The sequence below is a fragment of the Hypomesus nipponensis genome, chromosome 28 (genome assembly GCF_054491055.1).
Source record: "Hypomesus nipponensis isolate SF chromosome 28, ASM5449105v1, whole genome shotgun sequence".
Taxonomy (NCBI): domain Eukaryota; kingdom Metazoa; phylum Chordata; class Actinopteri; order Osmeriformes; family Osmeridae; genus Hypomesus; species Hypomesus nipponensis.
In genome coordinates this window covers 13,690,006-13,711,041 of record NC_140388.1, presented here as the reverse complement: position 1 = coordinate 13,711,041, position 21,036 = coordinate 13,690,006, and the positions used below count along the sequence as shown (strand labels likewise).

General features: G+C 45.2%; 1 protein-coding gene across 3 annotated transcripts in view; it reads left to right on the top strand.

Moving 5' to 3' along the window:
• The first annotated feature begins 542 nt into the window (after positions 1 to 542).
• paqr3a (progestin and adipoQ receptor family member IIIa) overlaps positions 543 to 21,036 on the top strand; it is a 96,151-nt gene continuing 75,657 nt past the window's right edge. For 2 of the 3 annotated variants that reach the window (XM_084694332.1, XM_084694331.1), the window contains exons 1-3: positions 543 to 659; positions 1,445 to 1,516; positions 1,630 to 1,721. The gene's annotated coding sequence lies outside the window, so the exon portion shown is untranslated. Of the gene's footprint in view, positions 660 to 1,084; positions 1,141 to 1,444; positions 1,517 to 1,629; positions 1,722 to 21,036 lie in introns of those variants that run through there. The other variant, XM_084694333.1, reaches the window with a different exon arrangement.

The following is a 21,036-nucleotide window of genomic DNA, read 5'->3' as shown; positions in this document are numbered from 1 at the left end:
GGGTCCAGGGCTGGCCTGCCGTCTCCTCTCCCAGGGCTCAGGTATTATTCTAACCTGGTGGCATGAAAACAAGCATGTAGACAACAACATGTTTGTCACCTTTTCCCCAATATGACTGTGATTGGAATAACTGTCAAAAACAAAAGGACCAATGGGCTTTGGGAATTATCACTACTTTCCTCAATACAAATCTGAGAATACAGTATTAACTAATTATCATTTGTGTGAGTGCTAAAGCTCTTGTTTATGAAAAACATAACAATTTTCTTGTTGTTAGGTGAAGCTCAAACAGCTCAAAATCACCATAATTTAGATAATTTAGAACACATGAATAAACATCTTTGCTTTAATCGAAGAGGTGATTTTTGGGGTTCTGAATATCCTAGACCCTTAATAAATTGTAGAGATCATACATGAACAAACCGTCCTTTATAACAACGTTATCAATCCTCCACATATGTTTGTGGTGGGTTGAAAACAGGTCCGTTTAAATGATTTTAAGCAGGTTACTCAAGTTTCACAACGTGTTTGATTTTTTGAATCTAACAAACGGTACAAAACCAATTAACAGGCAGAGTGCGCTGTGACAGGCAGTTCGTTCAATGAAGAAGTCCAGCATGGAGGGTATTGATTGTAGGCTATTGTCTGTCTTCACGGAGGTTCGTACAAAGTGTATAACTGTGTATCTAAAAACGTGATTTAAGAGTTACATAACGTTAGTTACGTTGCATCATGTTATTTAGGGTTCAAATGTGTTATTTCAGTTGAAAAATGCTTATTTCTGTGGAGAGGCGCTAGCTAGTGTCTGGGTATTGGTATTTTAGCTAGAGCTTATTAGCATCTAATAATTATAATTCAAGTTTAGTGCTTTGGGAACTAAAGAATGTGTTTGAAAAGTTAAGAATGTGTTTGAAAAGATAGGTACTGTAGCCTACATGTAAGTATAAATTAGTTGTTGAACATTGTTGAAATAAAATGTTTGGGTAGGAACTCAAAATGACTTGTGTTCTTGTGTGTTTCGGGAATCAAGGCAGGGATTCAAACTGTTGAAACAGAGTAGTTCAAGTTTGGTAGATAAAGGTTAGATACAAATGGGGACAATTTGACAATTACTGTAAAGGAACGGTAGTTGTTAACTTGGTAACTTGAAATAACTTCAAAGTTGTTTAAACTATAAAATATAGTTATATTTTGTGAATGTAAGAAAAGAATAAAAGCCAACTGAAGCTGTTGCAACAAAGCTAGATATGTGTGTAGCTAGATATGTATGAAAATACGCATAGTTAGAGAATATGGCTATTTAATTTCTATTTAATTGTTTCATTGTTCTTATCAGAAAAACATTGTTTAGGGTGAAAGTATGTTTTGCATGTCTAAGATGCATTTTCGAAAATGTGAAGTTTGTTGTCTTTTCAACCCTTAATCCCATTCCCTGGCTGAGCAGTGTAGCGGGGTAGCCTACATGTACAAAACCTCATGGAAAATCACCAGTAAAAAAGACAACATCATTTTCAATGTAAGTATTTGAAAAGGGATAGACTAATGGAACCTTGGTTTAGATCAGAGATTATTAGATTATTAAATCAAGGTTGACACCTATTTTTCCCTCCTTGTGGGATTATGCATCAGGTGACGAAATGGGACCATGGAGGTTGTAGTTCTTGCCAGTTGAAATGGGACCATGGAGGTTGTAGTTCTTGCCAGTTGAAGACTCAGCAAAGGTAGGCGATGTGTTTCACCACATCCACATCTTTCTTCTCTGGTAAATATGTGGCGTTCAACTTGATGAACGCAGTGATGATTTGGGACCTAACCCTCACAGTGCTAGACCGACAGCCATGCTAGCCCCCATAACTCATGCTAACAGTGCTAGCGGCGAGCAACCACTCATACTTTTAATTGAGTGGGTTCTTAGGAGCCCTAACTTCTTCCTTTACGAGCAGAGGGAGCCTTTAATGGCTAGGCCACAGTAATTCGATAATCATTTTCATTGGGTAGAATGCTTGCGATCAATCTGACAGATGACTTCATCAATCCTGATTATATAGTTGCTGCAGACCCCCAATATAAGTGGAGGGGCCATGAATTGTCTCTTTATGAATCACATCTCAACTAAAAGTTCATTAGTAAGCGTGCTTGGAAGTGAAATATAGCCACACTTGATATTCATGAAGCTTAGACCTAACAGTCTTGTGTTACAGTTTGTGACAGTAAATTCACCATTTGCATGAGAATGAACCCTAAAACTAAATGAAGAGGGTTAGCTAGCTCTCAGGAAAAGGATTCATATGACTTGCATCCTTACATGAGTAGGAGGAGTTAGGGGACTGAGCGGTTAGGGAATTGGGCTCGTAATTAGAAGGTTGCTGGTTCGATTCCCGGCCGTGCCAAATGACGTTGTATCCTTGGTTAAGGCACTCCACCCTACTTGTCTCAGGGGAATGTCCCTGTACTTACGGCAAGTCGCTCTGGATAAGAGCGTTTGCTAAATGACTAAATTTAAATGGCCTGGGATTCTATCATGCTTTTATATGGTTGTGGAATGAAAATATGTTGAGTTCTAGTGAACTTTGTGTTCCTAAGGACAATATCTGTTTTGATCAAGTGATCCTTTGTGTTACAAAATCACACATTTCCATCTGTGATTGAGATTATCCTTCCCATATGATCATCGTGTGGGGGGGATATATGTGGGAAACATGCATGTTTTTCCAGTATGGCAACCGAATAGTCAGATTATGATGATGAGTTTGAAGACCAAACAGAGCTAGACAATAACAAGGGATTTACCTTACAGTTGTAACACAACATTAAGATAATATGAAAACGTTCAACACAACTACCCTGCGTAACTAGGAGGATCAGTCACAACATTGATATTAAAAACATGAATAAACCTGGTCTTAGTTACTTCTAACCATGCCTAAGAAGAGCTGTTGTCTTCCCATGTCTGTTTAACTCTTCATGCTGGTTCATCACATGCGTCTGGTTGCCCAGACTGCCTCCGTCCTGTCTCTGGCGGAGGGGATGACCTTCAGACGGTACGCCTCCCTCAGGGCCTGTCCCTGACCCAACAGCAGGCCTCAGCTGTGGGCTCCTCTCACCTGGGGTCGCCCACAGGCAGTCTCTGACCCCAAACTGCACACACACACACACGCACCCCCACCACACACACACATACTCATGTGCTACCTTCTGCCCTCCCCACACACAGAGACCCCCCTCCCCCCACATACACACCTCACTACTGACCCTGACAGCGCTCAGACCTGTTCCTTTTGGAAGCTGACTGTTTGTAACCAGTGTATTGTCCACACAACGATAGATGTCTAATTTAGTGCAAGTGATGAATAGCATTTCTTTCTTCTTCTTGGGTCTCTACCCTTCAACAGTCACCTCAGGTACAGGACATGTAACCCAATTAGCTTATAATTATTGCTTTTTGAAATTAATTAACTTGCTTTGCATTACCTTTCTTCTAATTAGCTGTCGGCTTAGTGTCTCATATTTAGAGCCGAGCTTATCCCCCTCACTGATGATAGGTTTGGATGGGTCTCTGCTAACACTGTTGAGGAGGTAGAGAGGATCAACCTCCTTTTAAATGGATAGATTTTACGGTTGATTTATTTGGCGCCTTTTTAATTTACAAGGGTGGACTAGATTAGTTTGAGTTTGTCATTGTACAGTAGCCTCTTTATCCCTTTATTTTCCAGTTAACATTTCTGCTCATAACATGTAAGTGAACACGTTTACACAGCTCAGCAGAAGGGGAACACAGCCAAAGCTGAAAACACCCAACCTCTGATGGGCAACATGAATTACATCCACTTTACTATTGAGATAATGGTTCATTGCCATGAAAGGGACTAGCTAATCTAGCTATGATATTTATGTGGACCTTATTATATTGCTTGTTTGATAGAAGGATTTGAGGATGGCCAGGTACAAGTCCCTCGCTTACCAGCTTGAGTAACTTTGTAGTGGTACTAGTTAAACCTGAGTACTTAGTAGTGGTACTAGGTAAGCCTGAGTACTTAGTAGTGGTACTAGTTAAGCCTGAGTACTTAGTAGTGGTACTAGGCAAGCCTGAGCACTTAGTAGTGGTACTAGTTAAACCTGTGTAACTTAACTCTTATCCATTGAAAGCTCCTGTAACATACATGTGCAATGCATATTGTATGGATGTTATCAGTTGTGTGAAAGCTTTCGAGACCATGGTGTTTTCTCATACTATATGCAGCAAGTTTATTTGAAAGTGGATTCTGCTGGAACAAGTCAGATTTAATATTTCAGCTCAACACAGACACTCTGTTCCATCATTGCAACTGATCAACACCCAGGATTAGAGCCCCTAAGCACCAAAAGGATAATACCCTTAAAGTCTTTATCATGGAAGATTTAGAATATCATTCGGAGTGTGTTTGAGATATCAGTTTGGAAGTCTGTTTTGAGTAAGGTTCAAATCCAACCCGTGTGTGGGAGGATGATATTACAGGGTTAGGACATTATTACAGGGTTAGGGTTAGGACATTATTACAGGGTTAGGGTTAGGACATTATTACAGGGTTAGGGTGAGGACATTATTACAGGGTTAGGACATTATTACAGGGTTAGGGTTAGGACATTATTACAGGGTTAGGGTGAGGACATTATTACAGGGTTAGGACATTATTACAGGGTTAGGGTTAGGACATTATTACAGGGTTAGGGTTAGGACATTATTACAGGGTTAGGGTTAGGGCATTATTGCAGGTGGAAAACACATCCCGTCTGCTGCATGTCACTTAGTCGAATGTTTCCATACAATATTATGTCTCAACAAGCTAGTGGACTTGATTGTAAATAAGCTCTCAATTTCCTCAGGGAACTCAACCATGACAGCATGGAGGTCAGAGGTCAAATGATTCCCAGGAGTATTACACATGCCTTTTCATTTGTGAAGTATGTGTTCTATAATCTTAAACTTATCAAGGAAAATTCCCTCTACAGCAATCTGCTGAAGAATGTGACACTACAATTGTAGATCAAAGGTTCAATCAAAATTGGATTCCTGATTTGTAATGTAGGTCAAGAATAACTATATTTGTGGACATTGTTTGTGGCTTAAGTGTATTGATCTTAGTCAAGTACTCTGCAGCTATTCATGATAGTGTTGTACAGTATCATTTTCAAAAGTAGTTTCTTATATTTCTATTATACAATGTAAAATAACATCTAGCGTGGGTTGATGCAATCAGACCTTTAGTGTTTGCACCTCTAATTGTACAAACTACTCTGAGATAACTACTCTGAGATTTACCCTCCTCAAACTTTCATAAATCTGGTTGATCATCCACCACTAGCGGGTCTCACTCCAAATATTTACTTATTTATTTTGCAGCATGTATATTTCATAGTGGAGTTTGAGCGTCCATGGGTCACGGCAGAGCGCCTCTCCTCGAAGGAGGGAAGCAGATGTTCAGAATGGCAGATGAAGCCAGGGTTTGTACACTGCTCCATCAAGCTTCAGTGTTTTATTCATCACGGTGCTTCACAAAAGGACTTTATTTCAGGGCTAGTTTGGGTGCATCATCAAGCCCTCCATCTTCATGTTTGCATTTGTGGGGGGAGGGGGGGACAAAAAGCTTCCCCCACTTTTGAAAAACAAACCTGCTTCCCTGATCTGTAAAGGTGTATGGTGTAAGAGAGACAGACCCTGTTGTGTTGAGTTCTGGTATCTGTTGAACTGTATTCAACGCACCTCAAGGCCTATTCGACAGTGTATCACAATGAAGCCAGTCAAGATTTGCCTAATATGTTATAGAAATACTTGTCATCGTTCTTCTCCTAGAGGTGAGGGCAGAGAGCTCTGCGGAGCCTGGCAGCAGGTGCTGGGAGTGCAGGAGACAGCGCTGCAGGAGACAGGGCTGCAGTAGACAGGACTGCAGGAGACAGGACTGCAGGAGACAGGACTGCAGGAGACAGGACTGCAGGTGTCTCCTGCTGCAGGAGACAGGACTGCAGGAGACAGGACTGCAGGTGTCTCCTGCTGCAGGAGACAGGACTGCAGGAGACAGGACTGCAGGAGACAGGACTGCAGGTGTCTCCTGCTGCAGGAGACAGGGCAGCAGGCGACAGCGCTGCAGGAGACAGGACTGCAGGAGACAGGACTGCAGGAGACAGGACTGCAGGAGACAGGGCTGCAGGAGACAGGACTGCAGGAGACAGCGCTGTAGGAGACAGCGCTGCAGGAGACAGGACTGCAGGTGTCTCCTGCTGCAGGAGACAGGGCAGCAGGCGACAGCGCTGCAGGAGACAGGGCTGCAGGAGACAGGGCTGCAGAAGACAGGACTGCAGGAGACAGGGCTGCAGGAGATAGGACTGCAGGAGACAGGGCAGCAGGAGACAGGACAGCAGGAGACAGGACTGCAGGAGACAGGGCTGCAGGAGACAGGACTGCAGGAGACAGCACTGCAGGAGACAGGGCTGCAGGAGACAGGGCTGCAGGAGACAGGACTGCAGGAGACAGGACTGCAGGAGACAGGACTGCAGGTGTCTCCTGCTGCAGGAGACAGGACTGCAGGAGACAGGACTGCAGGAGACAGGACTGCAGGTGTCTCCTGCTGCAGGAGACAGGACTGCAGGAGACAGGGCTGCAGGAGACAGGACTGCAGGAGACAGCATTGTAGGAGACAGCGCTGCAGGAGACAGGACTGCAGGTGTCTCCTGCTGCAGGAGACAGGGCAGCAGGCGACAGCGCTGCAGGGGACAGGGCTGCAGGAGACAGGTCTGCAGAAGACAGGACTGCAGGAGTCAGGGCTGCAGGAGACAGGACTGCAGGAGACAGGGCAGCAGGAGACAGGACAGCAGGAGACAGGACTGCAGGTGACAGGGCTGCAGGAGACAGGACTGCAGGAGACAGCGCTGCAGGAGACAGGGCTGCAGGAGACAGGGCTGCAGGAGACAGGACTGCAGGAGACAGGACTGCAGGAGACAGGACTGCAGGTGTCTCCTGCTGCAGGAGACAGGACTGCAGAAGACAGGACTGCAGGTGTCTCCTGCTGCAGGAGACAGGACTGCAGGAGACAGGACTGCAGGAGACAGGACTGCAGGTGTCTCCTGCTGCAGGAGACAGGGCAGCAGGCGACAGCGCTGCAGGAGACAGGGCTGCAGGAGACAGGGCTGCAGGAGACAGGACTGCAGGAGACAGGACTGCAGGAGACAGGACTGCAGGTGTCTCCTGCTGCAGGAGACAGGGCTGCAGGAGACAGGACTGCAGGAGACAGGGCTGCGTCCCTGAGATGGACTGCTGGAGAAAGGAGAGTGGGAGAGCTCAGCATCTGTTTTCTTTATTTAGCTGTAACCACCCCGGACAGGACACTTCAAATCATACTCACAACTAGTTTGTGTGTGTGTGCGCACATGCAGTTTGAAGTGGAATATTGTTCTAACCCTCATAGAGAACACCAAAATAGACACTCAAGGGGACTTTTGCATATTCATAACTGTGTACACGGATGTTTACTGTGCACATGCTGACAGCAGTGTGGACTGGATCATGGCAGCATAAGGTCATACCAGAGATGCAGATGGGGGCTACAGCATGTCAAGAGCTTTTATGTTTTATTCTGACATTAACAGTGGTATGCTCACTCACACACACGCTCTCTCACACACACACCCTAGTTCCCTCTCTGTCTGGGGTAAACAGATCGTTTGAGACAGAAGGACACAGCAACGAAGAGCAGGGCGATAAGAAGTAGAGTGCTCCACCAGTGCGCTGCGCCAGGCTTGAGACTCAGGTCCTGTGACAGGCCAGGGCCCTGCAGGAGGGGCCTCATCTGGGAGCAGCTGTGGCTGAGAGCAGGAAACATTGAATGAAACAGCTGCCATGGATCCAGTGTCGTCCCCGACGCTCCTACTGTTTCCTCATGCTGCCTCCCTACTGGCCGTCCTCCTCCCACACAAGCACACATACACACACAGGACTGGGCCATTCCTTCTTTTGCTGGCCTCACAGCAGGGCCTCACAGCAGGGCCTCACAGCAGGGCCTCACAGCAGGGCCCCACAGCAGGGTCTCACAGCAGGGCCCCACAGCAGGGCCTCACAGCAGGGTCTCACAGCAGGGCCCCACAGCAGGGCCTCACAGCAGGGCCTCACAGTAGGGCCCCACAGCAGGGCCTCACAGCAGGGCCTCACAGCAGGGCTTCACAGCAGGGCCTCACAGCAGGGCTTCATAGCAGGGCCTCACAGCAGGGCCCCACAGCAGGGCCTCACAGCAGGGCTTCATAGCAGGGCCTCACAGCAGGGCCCCACAGCAGGGCCTCACAGCAGGGCTTCATAGCAGGGCCTCACAGCAGGGCCTCACAGCAGGGCTTCACAGTAGGGCTTCACAGTAGGGCTTCATAGCAGGACCTCACAGCAGGGCTTCACAGCAGGGCCTCACAGCAGGGCCCTAGAGCAGGGCCTCACAGCAGGGCTTCACAGCAGGTCCCCACAGCAGGGCAGGACTGCAGTCCTGGCTGGATCCACACTCAGCGTGTTCACTTCCCCAGACGTCCAGCCATTTGGAGATATCACCTCTGTCTCTTGATGTTGCTGAAGCACTTTTTTTCACGTGTGTGTGTTCATCTGGTGTCTGGTGCAATATGTCTGTTTGGTGGAACCCATCACCATTCAGCCTGTACTCCCTGACCCTCCAGTCTTGTACCCTTCCAGCCTGTACTCCCTGACCCTCCAGTCTTGTACCCTTCCAGCCTCTACTCCCTGACCCTTCTGAACACACCTCCTTCCATCTCGCATCCACATGACACGCTGTCCTTTAAAGGACCTGAGGGTTTGAAACTATGTCCTCTGAGCCTTGCGCTAATTCATTTTAGCTCAGTGAAGAAGGCGACTTGATGTATTAAGGGTTATTTGTTATTCCTAGTGACAGTTTGAAAGTAAGAGCTTGTGTCTGGATCCTTCTCGACTTAGGACATGGGCCCCTGGTGTATCCTGATGACGGGACATGCTTGCCCCCAGCTGTCAGTGACTGATGCCATGGCAAATGGCCTTGAATAATGGATCAGTAAGGTTAGAGGATCGCTTCAGATCGTAATGGTGGAGGCTGCTTTGGGTTAGCGTGAACAATTAGCAACAGGGGTAATTACACACATCTGCAGATGATTAATAATGTTCCCTGTTGTCACATAAACTGACACTGCTGTATGTGTCACCTGGCAACATATGTGTTAGTATGTTATAAGTCATATAAGTATATTGAAAAGATGCAACAGAGATGTCACAATGCACTTGTATATGTTACACATAAACCTACTACAGTAACGAAGTCTCACGATCATGGTCATGCATTCATGCTGTTTAGGCCCCTGTGTGTCAGTTTACAAAATGCTGTCATCTAAATGAATGGAAAGAAGCAAGCTCATTATTGTGGCTCAGTAAAGGTGAATACATTGCTTACAGTTCATGACAAGGAAACAATCCAATTTAGTCGTCTATTATTTAAAATATTCTCTTAATCTCCCATTGTTGTTCTGGCTCTTTGGCTAGTGACTGTTTCAAGCCTTGGCAAATTAACAATTAGCACTTCCTGTCGAATTGTTGCAAAGAGGGTACTGATCAGTTAACTGATTTTAGAAATGTTTGAAGATAAATTTGAGTTGTCACCTTGTAAATTGTCTTGCTTTGTGTCTGACTATTAGGATGGCGAGGTGGCAGTGAAATTTGAGCAGGAACAGAAGTATTCACCCTCTTGTTATCAAGGCGTGATGTAGAGGCTTTGAACATTAGGACTTATTCTCTCTGTCTCTGTTTCTTTTGCCCTCGTTCTTACCTTCACTGGAGAGTATATTATGCATTTATATGGTGAGTGTATTTGTGTGTCAAAGACTACAGAGGGAGATTGTATATCTCCCCCCTCCCTGCCTCTCCTTGTCTGCCTCTCTCCCTCTCCCTGCCTCTCTACCTCTCCCTGCCTCTCTTCCTCTCCCTGCCTCTCTCCCTCTCCCTGCCTCTCTCTCCCTCTTCCTGCCTCTCCCTCTCCCTGCCTCTCTCACTCTCCCTGCCTCTCTCCCTCTCCATGCCTCTCCCTCTCCCTGCCTCTCTCTCCCTCTTCCTGCCTCTCCCTCTCCATGCCTCTCCCTCTCCCTGCCTCTCTCCCTCTCCCTGCCTCTCTCTCCCTCTTCCTGCCTCTCCCTCTCCCTGCCTCTCTCCCTCTCCCTGCCTCTCTCTCCCTCTTCCTGCCTCTCCCTCTTCCTGCCTCTCCCTCTTCCTGCCTCTCTCTCCCTCTCCCTGCCTCTCCCTCTTCCTGCCTCTCTCACTCTGTCTGCCTCTCTCCTCTGTATGTTGTCTCCTCCTGCTGTACTTGCCCTTCCTCCCAGTCTTCTCAGTACAGTAATTGACTCATTATTCTGACTGGTATTCTGGGGGTTGATTAAGGGAGGCAGATGCCCAGTCTCTGTAGACGATCTCTGGTTCATACTTGTTTACCCCGTACGTTTACATGACTTATTAGAACACTTAGAGCCGGGTGCCCCTGAGGCACCAGCAAGAGAGGGAAACATGCAGGCGGACAAAGCAAAACAAATAGGTTCTGGGTTTGTTCGGGCAGAAACAATAGGGTACTTGTGACAATAGCAAGCAATTATCGTTTAGAGATTTCATTTTGTTAGGACTGCCAGGATAAAAATAGCTTGCTGGATTATCAAAGGTTTAATTTGAACATTCATTCTCATAATTGAAAGTATGTGTAGAATTAATTCCTGCATGAGCACATCAAATATAGTAACACCCAACTGTCCAGTAAAAACCATGTAGAGTTTGAAAGACCAAATGCCATAATTTAATTTCTAAACCATTCTTAAATGAAACGGACTAAAATCTATTTAAAGGTAGATTGTTTCCTCTTTCATTGTTACCTTTTTGATGTCCTCAGATTCACTCCAAGTTGTTACTGTTGTTGTACTATCCACAGTTGCTAAGAGTGCGTTATGCTGTGCTGTGTGTTATGTAAGCCCTGTGCTGTGTTAGCCCTGTTCTGTGTTAGAGCTTAGCTATATTAGCACTGTGCTGTGTTAGTGTGAAGCTGTGTTAGCCCAGTATTGTGTCAGTGCTGAGCTATCTTAGCCCTGTGGTGTCTTAGAGCTGAGCTATGTTAGCATTGTGCTGTGTTAGTGCTGAGCTATGTTAGCATTGTGCTGTGTTAGCCCTGTGCTTTGTTCGCCCTGTGATGTGTTAGAGCTGAGCAGTGTTAGCCCTGTGCTGTGTTAGCCATGTGCTGTGTTAGCCATGTGCTGTGTTAGAGCTGTGCTGTGTTAGCCCTGTGCTGTGTTAGCCATGTGCTGTGTTAGCCCCGTGCTGTGTTAGCCATGTGCTGTGTTAGAGCTGTGCTATGTTAGCCCTGTGGTGTCTTAGAGCTGAGCTATGTTAGCATTGTGCTGTGTTAGTGCTGAGCTATGTTAGCCCTGTGCTGTGTTAGCCATGTGCTGTGTTAGCCATGTGCTGTGTTAGCCCTGTGCTGTGTTAGCCATGTGCTGTGTTAGCCCTGTGCTGTGTTAGCCATGTGCTGTGTTAGCCATGTGCTGTGTTAGCCCTGTGCTGTGTTAGCCATGTGCTGTGTTAGCCCTGTGCTGTGTTAGCCATGTGCTGTGTTAGAGCTGTGCTATGTTAGCGCTGTTTTACTATCTTGTCTCTGTTGACTTATATTTGTTTTGTCCCCTATGAGCAGGCCCAAACGTAATACACAGATTTTTTTCTGCAGTTATTCAGACTGAAAATGTGCGGAAATCTGCGAAACAGCCTTGCTGTTCTTATGTCGGAGCAACCGAAGATGTTCCACAACAGTTTCACGCCGAATATGGTCGATTGAATGTTGACAGACTTAGCAAAAAAGTATTGATCCATCCTCATAAAGATCGCCTGAAAACTCACTGGCCTTGTTTCTTGCTGTAATTTGGGTCAATAAGTGTTTCCTTTTCAGATCTTAGCATTTTTGGCTAACGTTTTAATAATACAGACGTAATATGAGTTGAGAAGTTCAGACCAATGCGTTCTTTTTGTAAATCCGCGGGTTTTCGCCTCTCTTACAACAATTAGAATGATGTGTCAAAGAGCTTTTCAAGTGTCCTCTCTCTCTCTCTCTCTCTCTCTCTCTCTCTCTCTCTCTCTCTCTCTCTCTGGTGCGGCAGAATACTTTCTAGGCCACATCTTTAACCCCATTGTTCTGGCTTGACAGCTCAACACTTAACCAGCCTGACACGTCCAGTTAGCTACAAGCAGAAAGTTTACCTGACACAGGGTGGCCTACTTAATCACTCTCATGGCCCCTCTCCCCACCCCCCTCCACACCCACCCATGTCCTCCCCTCTGCCCCTTTGTCTGTTTCCCTCCCGCCCCACATCCTGATACGTCTTATTTGAGGGAATTAGGAGTGTATCAATCACGTGTCGGGGCTGCATGTTGTTGCAGGGCTCCTCATCCAGGCGTCTATCTGTCTCCGGGGCGAAGCTCCAACCCAGGATCATGTGGCGGGGCCGGCAATCCAAACTGACGCTGGTCGGCGCTCTGGTGGCCAGTGAGTTTCTCTGACAAACTGACTAGAACACCCCCAAGGGTCTCCTCCCCTCTCTCTCTATCTCTCTCCCTCTCAACTAAGGGCTTCTTCCCTGGATCCATTGCTCGTCTGGTAGTTGAGACATCAGTCTTCACCCAGGCGAGCCACCGGGGCCGGGGTGAAGCAGAGCACTGCTGTGTCAGCACGATCAATCCGGATCAGGACTGTTTAAAAGGGGGGAGCCAATTACGATAAAAGTTGAGGCGAGACACCACAGCGCAAGCTGCATACGCTGGTGTTCTGGAGGAATGTTTTCTCATGGGCCCCAGTTATCCGCTCTGAGCAGCCAGATGTGAGCCCAGTGGAGGTTTGATCTCCTAGAGTGCAGCACTGGTGGATGTGAAGGCTGCCCTGCCTCGTGTCTCTGCTGCCTCACACCAGGAGACATGCAGCACTGCAGACCTTGACACAGATGAGTGGGTCAAACTTGATGAGGAGCTGTTTAATCACAACAGAGATTAAGAAGAGGTGTGTGTGAGAGCATGCTGTTTGTATCTGAAGGTGTTTCTGTGGAGTTTTGTTGTGTGAGGAAAATGAGTCATTAACCTCATATACTACATACTTACAAAAATCTTGAATACAGCATTAATGATATTTAATTGCATTTAAAGGAAGACTGGGTGTGCTTCCTGAAAAGCTTATTTGGCCCAGGTTAGGGTTAGGGTTAGGACTAGCACAGGTTAGCACTATGACCCTGTCTGGGGGCTGTGGACGCCTCTGTCTGCAGGCTGTCAGCAGGGGTTTCACAACCTCACCATCTATTCTCTGACAAAAGCCTCTTAGCAATAATAAATCTTTTTAAATATGCATAAATGGTGTTTGACTGGCTCCAGACTACTTGTATGGACTGAATATCAAGCTTGATGATTAAATCATTCAAAAAGTATCACTGACAATACATGTATTTGCATGTAAAAACAACCCTTATTGTACTGTATAAAAAATACAAAATAAAGATAATTTCTGCAGAACAAATCATGTTGTAAGCAACAGCAACACGTCATTGCGGCAGCGTTCAGCCTATTCCAGTAAGAGGGTGAAATATGCCACTAAATCTCTGTTTATAATTATGTCATTTGCTATCTGCTGTTTAAATGGTTGATTAAGGCCCTTGCAGCTTGCACACTGACCCCTGACACCCATAACATCTGCTTGGTTTGTGTGGCCTGGAAAGCTGTTGGTCTCACACTGTGCAATACGCTCATCATCGCAAGGTGACACTAGCTCGAATCGCATGAGGTCTTCCAGGCCATACCCCATTTTTGCAGATTTTCACTGATTTTAGTCTAAATCTCTAGGGCACTAATTTATTGTATTATTTGTTTGTTTATTTATTTTTTGATTGGGTTAATTCCCACTCACGGTACCTTATTACAGATGGTGACCAGCGCTGATTATTGTTATTTAATAGGACAACTTACATATGCCTTCTTCCTGTTTTACTATTTTGCTTGTCTATCTTGTCTCTCCACTCACTGAGGGACTTGTGAAAGCATCCTCACATACCACATGGTCAAAATGGGGTTCCCTCCTCTCTGTCTCTCCTCTCTGTTTCTCCTCTCTGTCTCTCCTCTCTGTCTCTCTCCTCTGTCTCTCCTCTCTGTCTCTCTCCTCTGTCTCTCCTCTTTCTCTTCTCTCTGTCTCTCCTCTCTGTCTCTTCTCTCTGTCTCTCCTCTCTTTCTCTCCTCTCTTTCTCTGCCTCTCTGTGTGATGTGCTAGAGAGAGAAAGACTGCTTGTCTCTTTGTAATGTGCTAGAGAGAGAGAGACTACTTGTCTTTGTGTGATGTTCAAGAGAGAGAGAGACACCACTTGTCTTGTGGTCTTTGTGCAGTTCAACCATGTGGAACAGTGATCCCCCATGGTGGGCCCTTAAATAAAACTGCTCTTTATGAACTGCATGAGTTGAAGATAGAGATGTCAAGTCAAACTCTAAAACTCTTATCCACGAGTTACAGGGACAGCTTAGACTACGCCTCCACTCCCCCATCCATCTAACAGGAGAATGAAAAGCTGAAGCAGTTCATTGACTCCTCCATATGAAATACTCAGAAGAATCCACAACAATGTAAGCTAAGCACGCAATATTAAGAATGCCATAGTGAAGACAGACATATTGAACAACATGAGGGGATATGAGGACCCGCGTGCATCAGAGTTTCAAGAAATTGAAAACAAATTAAGCGCCTAAGCTGTTTTCCTATTCCCCTAATGCTTGCATCAGGGGAGGTTGGCTATGCGCTAACTTGCTAAGCAGGTCCCTCCTGGATAAAGACCTCCGTTCAGGCAGATCGCTCACAATCACTTTCCCTGATACGATGGATACAGGCAGTGACAGCAGTCAGCACATGGGCAGCAGCACACAGTCATTACCTTCTGACCTCAATATAGTAATTGCTCCATTTTCATTCAGCTGTTGCTGCCCAGTGAAAGCAGCTTAGATGGGGAAGGTTCAAATTCATCCTCTTTAGGATTTTTAGCTTATGGAAAAAATGACTTGGAGGTTGCATATGTTGCAGATTATACAGTATGATGTTCCAAGAGCTTGTGTTCTGTCCTAACCCGAGTGTTTCCCAGGACGCATCAGTGTTGGGTGTGTGTGAGGGTGCCGCCAGCGCTGCAGTACCCACTCCCACCAGGAGAGGGTTGCCTTGGCCTCTGGTTCCCTCAGAGACACCAACAAGCAGAAAGTGAATGGAAGTGTTGTGTGACTCCTCAGCTGGGAGGACTGGAGGAGATGAGAGATCTTCTAAATAAGCAAACATGTTTTCAAAATTCTGCAGAGGGAAGTTATGTCCCCACAGCAAGCATGATCATACTCACATGTTCAAGCCTCATGCAGGTTAGAACGTAATGCACTATTGTATGCCTTCTAAATTCTTTCTTTGAACAACCTTTGAAAATTGTGCATGAGTTTGTTCAATGAGTAAAACTGTATTCATTTGAAGTACTTGGAACATGGCTTTAGAATAGTGAACAATGCTAATTACAGTTCTACAATGTTGTGTTGACTCTAACTGCGGATGTGATATACTTACAGTGGATGGTTTTATACAATATTTTATACACATTCTGGAAGAAGATTCCCACTTGAAGTACTAATGGGCAAAAAAACTAAATTGGGAAAATCCATCACAGTGGTCGTTAAGCACATCAATAAAATCCATTGGCTTGGTAACGTCCGCCATGCATAAAGCGTTGTGGGTATTTTACAGCTCCTGTGTGGGCAGCGGAGATCAGACACAACTCACAAGCTTCTGCCAGTGTGGGGGGGGGGGGGTCAGACATCCAGCAACATCCCACTCATGCCTCCTGCCTCTGAGGCAGCACTATACCTCTGAGGCAGCACTATACCTGTGAGGCAGCACTATACCTGTGGGTCACTCCGAGGAGAGCTGGCCTTCATGACCACATCCAGTTAAATATCCAGTATAACCCTAACCCAGTATAACCCTAACCCAGTATAACCCTAACCCTATTAATTCAGCATTGATCAGTGTGTCGAAGAGAATATAACTCACTCACACCTACGTTTGAAGGTGCAAGGTTGTATTACACCACCTATTTTTTAAGGTATCAAGGGAGATTTAAATTTGAATGGTTTTACAGGTCAACAGTCTCAGAATAAGAAAATCAGAAAGGGATTTATTCGCCTTGAAAGTTTGCACAGACAAGGAATTTGCTTTGGCAGGAAGGTGCATACAATAACATATAGGAATCTTACATTTAAATATATGGTCTAACTTTACTAAGGGTACATAAACTAGCAATACTAAGTGGAATAGAATTTAAATAAAATATACAATAAAATATAAGTTGCCAAATTTACTATATAAATACAAATATTACAGGAGATACAAATGGTACAGATATTATTGTACAGTATTGTTATGTAGTGCAAAATACAAATTGTTTTAGGACATGAAGTCATTAAAATCAGTGTGAACTCTTGGCCTTATTGAGGAGACAAGATGTCCTCAAGACAAGCTTTGAGGACATCTCAGGTTAAAGGCTTGAATTAAATGAACACTGAAATAGGATGTAAATAAATGAGGTGTGATTAGTTAGTTGTATGTTGTTTATCAGTAAACATTCATGTAATTTCCTGTTGAAGCCTCACTCTTTGACATCACTCTATATGTGATATTAAGAAATTATAATGATAATCCGTCTAATGGATAATCTTGTTTTAATCCACAGGTACAGTTGGGGATTGCTAAATAAAGATGCTGTAAAACAGTAACATCAATGAGTGTACTGGTGAGCAACCTTTGTAATCTCCATTATACTTAGTGGTGTCAGAGACAACTTTTTGTTGTACATGATAGCAGGAGGTGTGTGTGTGTTTATCTAGCGTGTTTATCTAGCGTGTGTGCATGGGGTTATTTGTGCATGCATGTGGTTGCATGTCTGTCATGGAACACATGACAGACATCCCCATAGCTTCCCAGGGGACTTGAACCCAGGGTCAGGGGTAGTGTTGTGTGTGTTGGGGGCTAGAGCGTGTGTGTTGGGGGGTAGAGCGTGTTTGTTTGTGTGTGTGTTGGGGGGTCGAGCGTGTGTTTGTGTGTGTGTTGGGGGGTCGAGCGTGTGTTTGTGTGTGTGTTGGGGGGTAGAGGGTGTGTGTTTGTGTGTGTGTTGGGGGTTCGAGTGTGTGTTTGTGTGTGTGTTGGGGGGTAGAGGGTGTGTGTTTGTGTGTGTGTTGGGGGGTCGAGCGTGTGTGTTTGTGTGTGTGTTGGGGGGTAGAGGGTGTGTGTTTGTGTGTGTGTTGGGGGGTCGAGCGTGTGTGTTTGTGTGTGTGTTGGGGGGTCGAGTGTGTGTTTGTGTGTGTGTTGGGGGGTAGAGGGTGTGTGTTTGTGTGTGTGTTGGGGGGTCGAGCGTGTGTGTTTGTGTGTGTGTTGGGGGGTCGAGCGTGTGAGTTTGTGTGTGTGTTGGGGGGTAGAGGGTGTGTGTTTGTGTGTGTGTTGGGGGGTAGAGGGTGTGTGTTTGTGTGTGTGTTGGGGGGTCGAGGGTGTGTGTTTGTGTGTGTGTTGGGGGGTCGAGCTTGTGTGTTTGTGTGTGTGTTGGGGGGTAGAGGGTGTGTGTTTGTGTGTGTGTTGGGGGGTAGAGGGTGTGTTTGTGTGTGTGTTGGGGGGTAGAGGGTGTGTGTTTGTGTGTGTGTTGGGGGGTAGAGGGTGTGTGTTTGTGTGTGTGTTGGGGGGTCGAGGGTGTGTGTTTGTGTGTGTGTTGGGGGGTCGAGCGTGTGTGTCTGGGAGGGGCTAAGAGAGGATCCGACAGAGCTGGATATGAGTCTGTAGTCACAAAGCTGCAGAGGCAGACAGCCACTTAAACCCATTGTCCCTCAGTATGCTAAACATGGCTAAACGCTCATCCTGAACAATGGGTGGGCCCCTTGTATAGGCATTTAGCATGTTTTAGTCCAGATTACTGCAGAAAATGTAGGTTATCCTGTGATTTGTGCACTGCAGATTGATGGTGCATGGCGATTTAGCTAAATACCTTTGTTTTGTAATGGTTCTCATGCTTATATCATGAGAAATACTTCTGTAATTCCATTTATGATGTTTGTTTATTTAGTGGGGAATATGCAAATGACTGTTGAATGACTGCAGTGGATGCGGGGTTAAAGCTGACCAACTGGAATAATAGACAACCAAGAAAATAACCCAGTTTCCAAGAAATAACGTTTCCTCAATATAATGTTGGACATTAGCTGTTGATTAAATGAGTAGTCAATTAATGTATGCAATTTAAGCAGTACATGCAATAAAATAATTGTAGAAGCCATTCAAAACACAGCGATTACCCTTTGCACTGTACCTACTTTTACTGTATACTGTCCAACGCTTTTTAAATTCACAAATTTGCATTTGTGGTAAGGGGCAATTAAGACGTATTATTCCCTCTATTCCTCATAAAAAGCAAATGAGCGTTGGTTTGGATGACAGTAAAAATTCAAGGCAAGAGATTTATATTTGTTAGCTCTTCATGCCGTTGTGCTGCAGCCATTGTTCAGCGCGTGGCGTTCAGGAACATCCGTTCCTCCTCCCCAGGGAAAGAGACTGACCTGGCCCACTGTGTGTCAGCACAGCAAGGGGGTTTCTGCAATGCTCACAGTCTAACGTTTCCTAGTCCCTGTCTGTCAGTTAGCATTTAGCACATTTTTGCTTTTTATTACGAATATTGTAGCTAAAGAAGACAGGGATTTGGGGAATGGTGCTATTATTCATCTTACATTACATTCTGCCTGATTATCTTTTTTTTGTGAACAGTGGAAATGGGTTTGTAGGAAGAACTTTTAAGAAAGTCTTGCAAACATAGAGCTAATGCTAGGTGTTAGCAGGCTAAAGGTTAGTGAACCAGCATGTAGAGCTGCCCACAAGCCTGCTCACCCTCCCTCCACCACATTTACTACCTGAGTTTTCCCAACGCAACAGACGTCTTATCAAACGTGACTGATTGCTGTAATCTGGACTCTGGGCAGCCATTAAGCAAATTACCTGAATCATTGCAAGGATTAGTCTCATTAACACATGATTAGCATCAAATTAAAATAATGAGTGTTTAACTTGTGATGTCTTCCAGTTGTTGGAACAGCTTGATCAGCCTCACCAGGCTGGTACAGGGAGTGGGGCTGAGGACCAGCCTCACCAGGCTGGTACAGGGGTGAGGACCAGCCTCACCAGGCTGGTACTGGGAGCAGGGGTGAGGACCAGCCTCACCAGGCCGGTACAGGGGTGAGGACCAGCCTCACCAGGCCGGTACAGGGGTGAGGACCACCTGAGCTCTGGTAGTTAGAATATTCATGGTGGAGTTTTGGAGGCTCTTAACTGACTATCATATTATTCTGTGCTATAACATTGTATTATGTAAGACCTTCATTTCATTAATATGACCTGCATTAGTGGTCTAACAATGGATTGTCTGCTTTGCTAATCCAGGTACCGTGGTAATGTTGAATTGATTTTATTTAACCTGAAGCAGACTTTGAAACTCTTATTTGTACAGTGTAGCATTTCCCAGCCATGAAGAATATGTGTCAATGCTGACAGAGGGTGACGGACCTCAGTTGTGTTTTAGAACAGCACATGCAGTCTGTGCTGTAGAGTCATTGCTAAATGGGTCATTCTGGAGAGTGCAAAACGGATGCTAAGTTGTCCAATGTTTTATGATCTCATATCACAGAATGAAGACAGACCATCTGTCATAAGGCAAAACGAATCAACTGGATTTGCTAATGTTAGTGTGCTTGTATTGCTAATGTTATTGTGCTACAACCTGTTGACAGCACTTGCATAAAAGCAATAAAAAAAAAAAAAGGATTTGCCCTTAAAACAAATAAATAATGAAATGTCATACTCTACTCACAGCATACAAGCAAATGCAACTGGGTACCACCCAGAAACAAATTTGCTTTAAACTTAATAAAAAGCTTTTTTATACTGTTAATGGATATTTTCATACTGTTAAGTGTAGTTACAAATTATAATGCTAACCTGCTGCTAAGAGATTTGGAGGCTGAATAACATTATGTTTCATCAAGAAGCCATGGATGAGAAGAGCTCACGGCTCGATTTAATATCATGTGCTCTGAACACAAGTCCTTTTGTACTAATGAAAACAATAGCAGCACTAAATACTCCAGCCTACATTTAATTTAATCTTCAGGGGATTATCTTTCTCTGCTAATGTCAGAGTGTAAGACGCTCGAGAATATTAAATACATTTCCTCTGCAGATGCTTTCCCTACTACCAGCAGGGATAATGTCAACACATTTTTTACTGAGTTTCGTCATATGGGAGGAATTACTTCCTAAAACGTTTGTGGAACCATTTACCTTTGCTGAGTTTCACATTAAGCCCAAAATGTGAGGATACAGTTGCGGGGCCTCCGGGAGGGTTAGGGTTAAGGGCTGGTGTCTTTGTGGTTAGGGTAGGGTTATGGGCTGATGTCCTTGTGGTTAGGGTAGGGTTATGGGCTGATGTCCTTGTGGTTAGGGTAGGGTTATGGGCTGATGTCCTTGTGGTTAGGGTAGGGTTATGGGCTGATGTCCTTGTGGTTAGGGTAGGGTTATGGGCTGATGTCCTTGTGGTTAGGGTAGGGTTAAGGGCTGATGTCCTTGTGGTTAGGGTAGGGTTATGGGCTGATGTCCTTGTGGTTAGGGTAGGGTTATGGGCTGATGTCCTTGTGGTTAGGGTAGGGTTATGGGCTGATGTCCTTGTGGTTAGGGTTTACATTTACATTTAGTGGGTTAAGGGCTGGTGTCCTTGTGGTTAGGTTTAAGAGCTGATGTCCTTCTGCAATATTAAGGGGCTTAGCGAATCCATGTCCTCCCATGACAGGTAAAAGAGGATCACTGTGGTTTGTACTGGTCGTCAGCAACTCACTGAGTAGTTTAAATATAGAACAATATTATTGAGCGGAACAAAAGCATAGAAAATCAT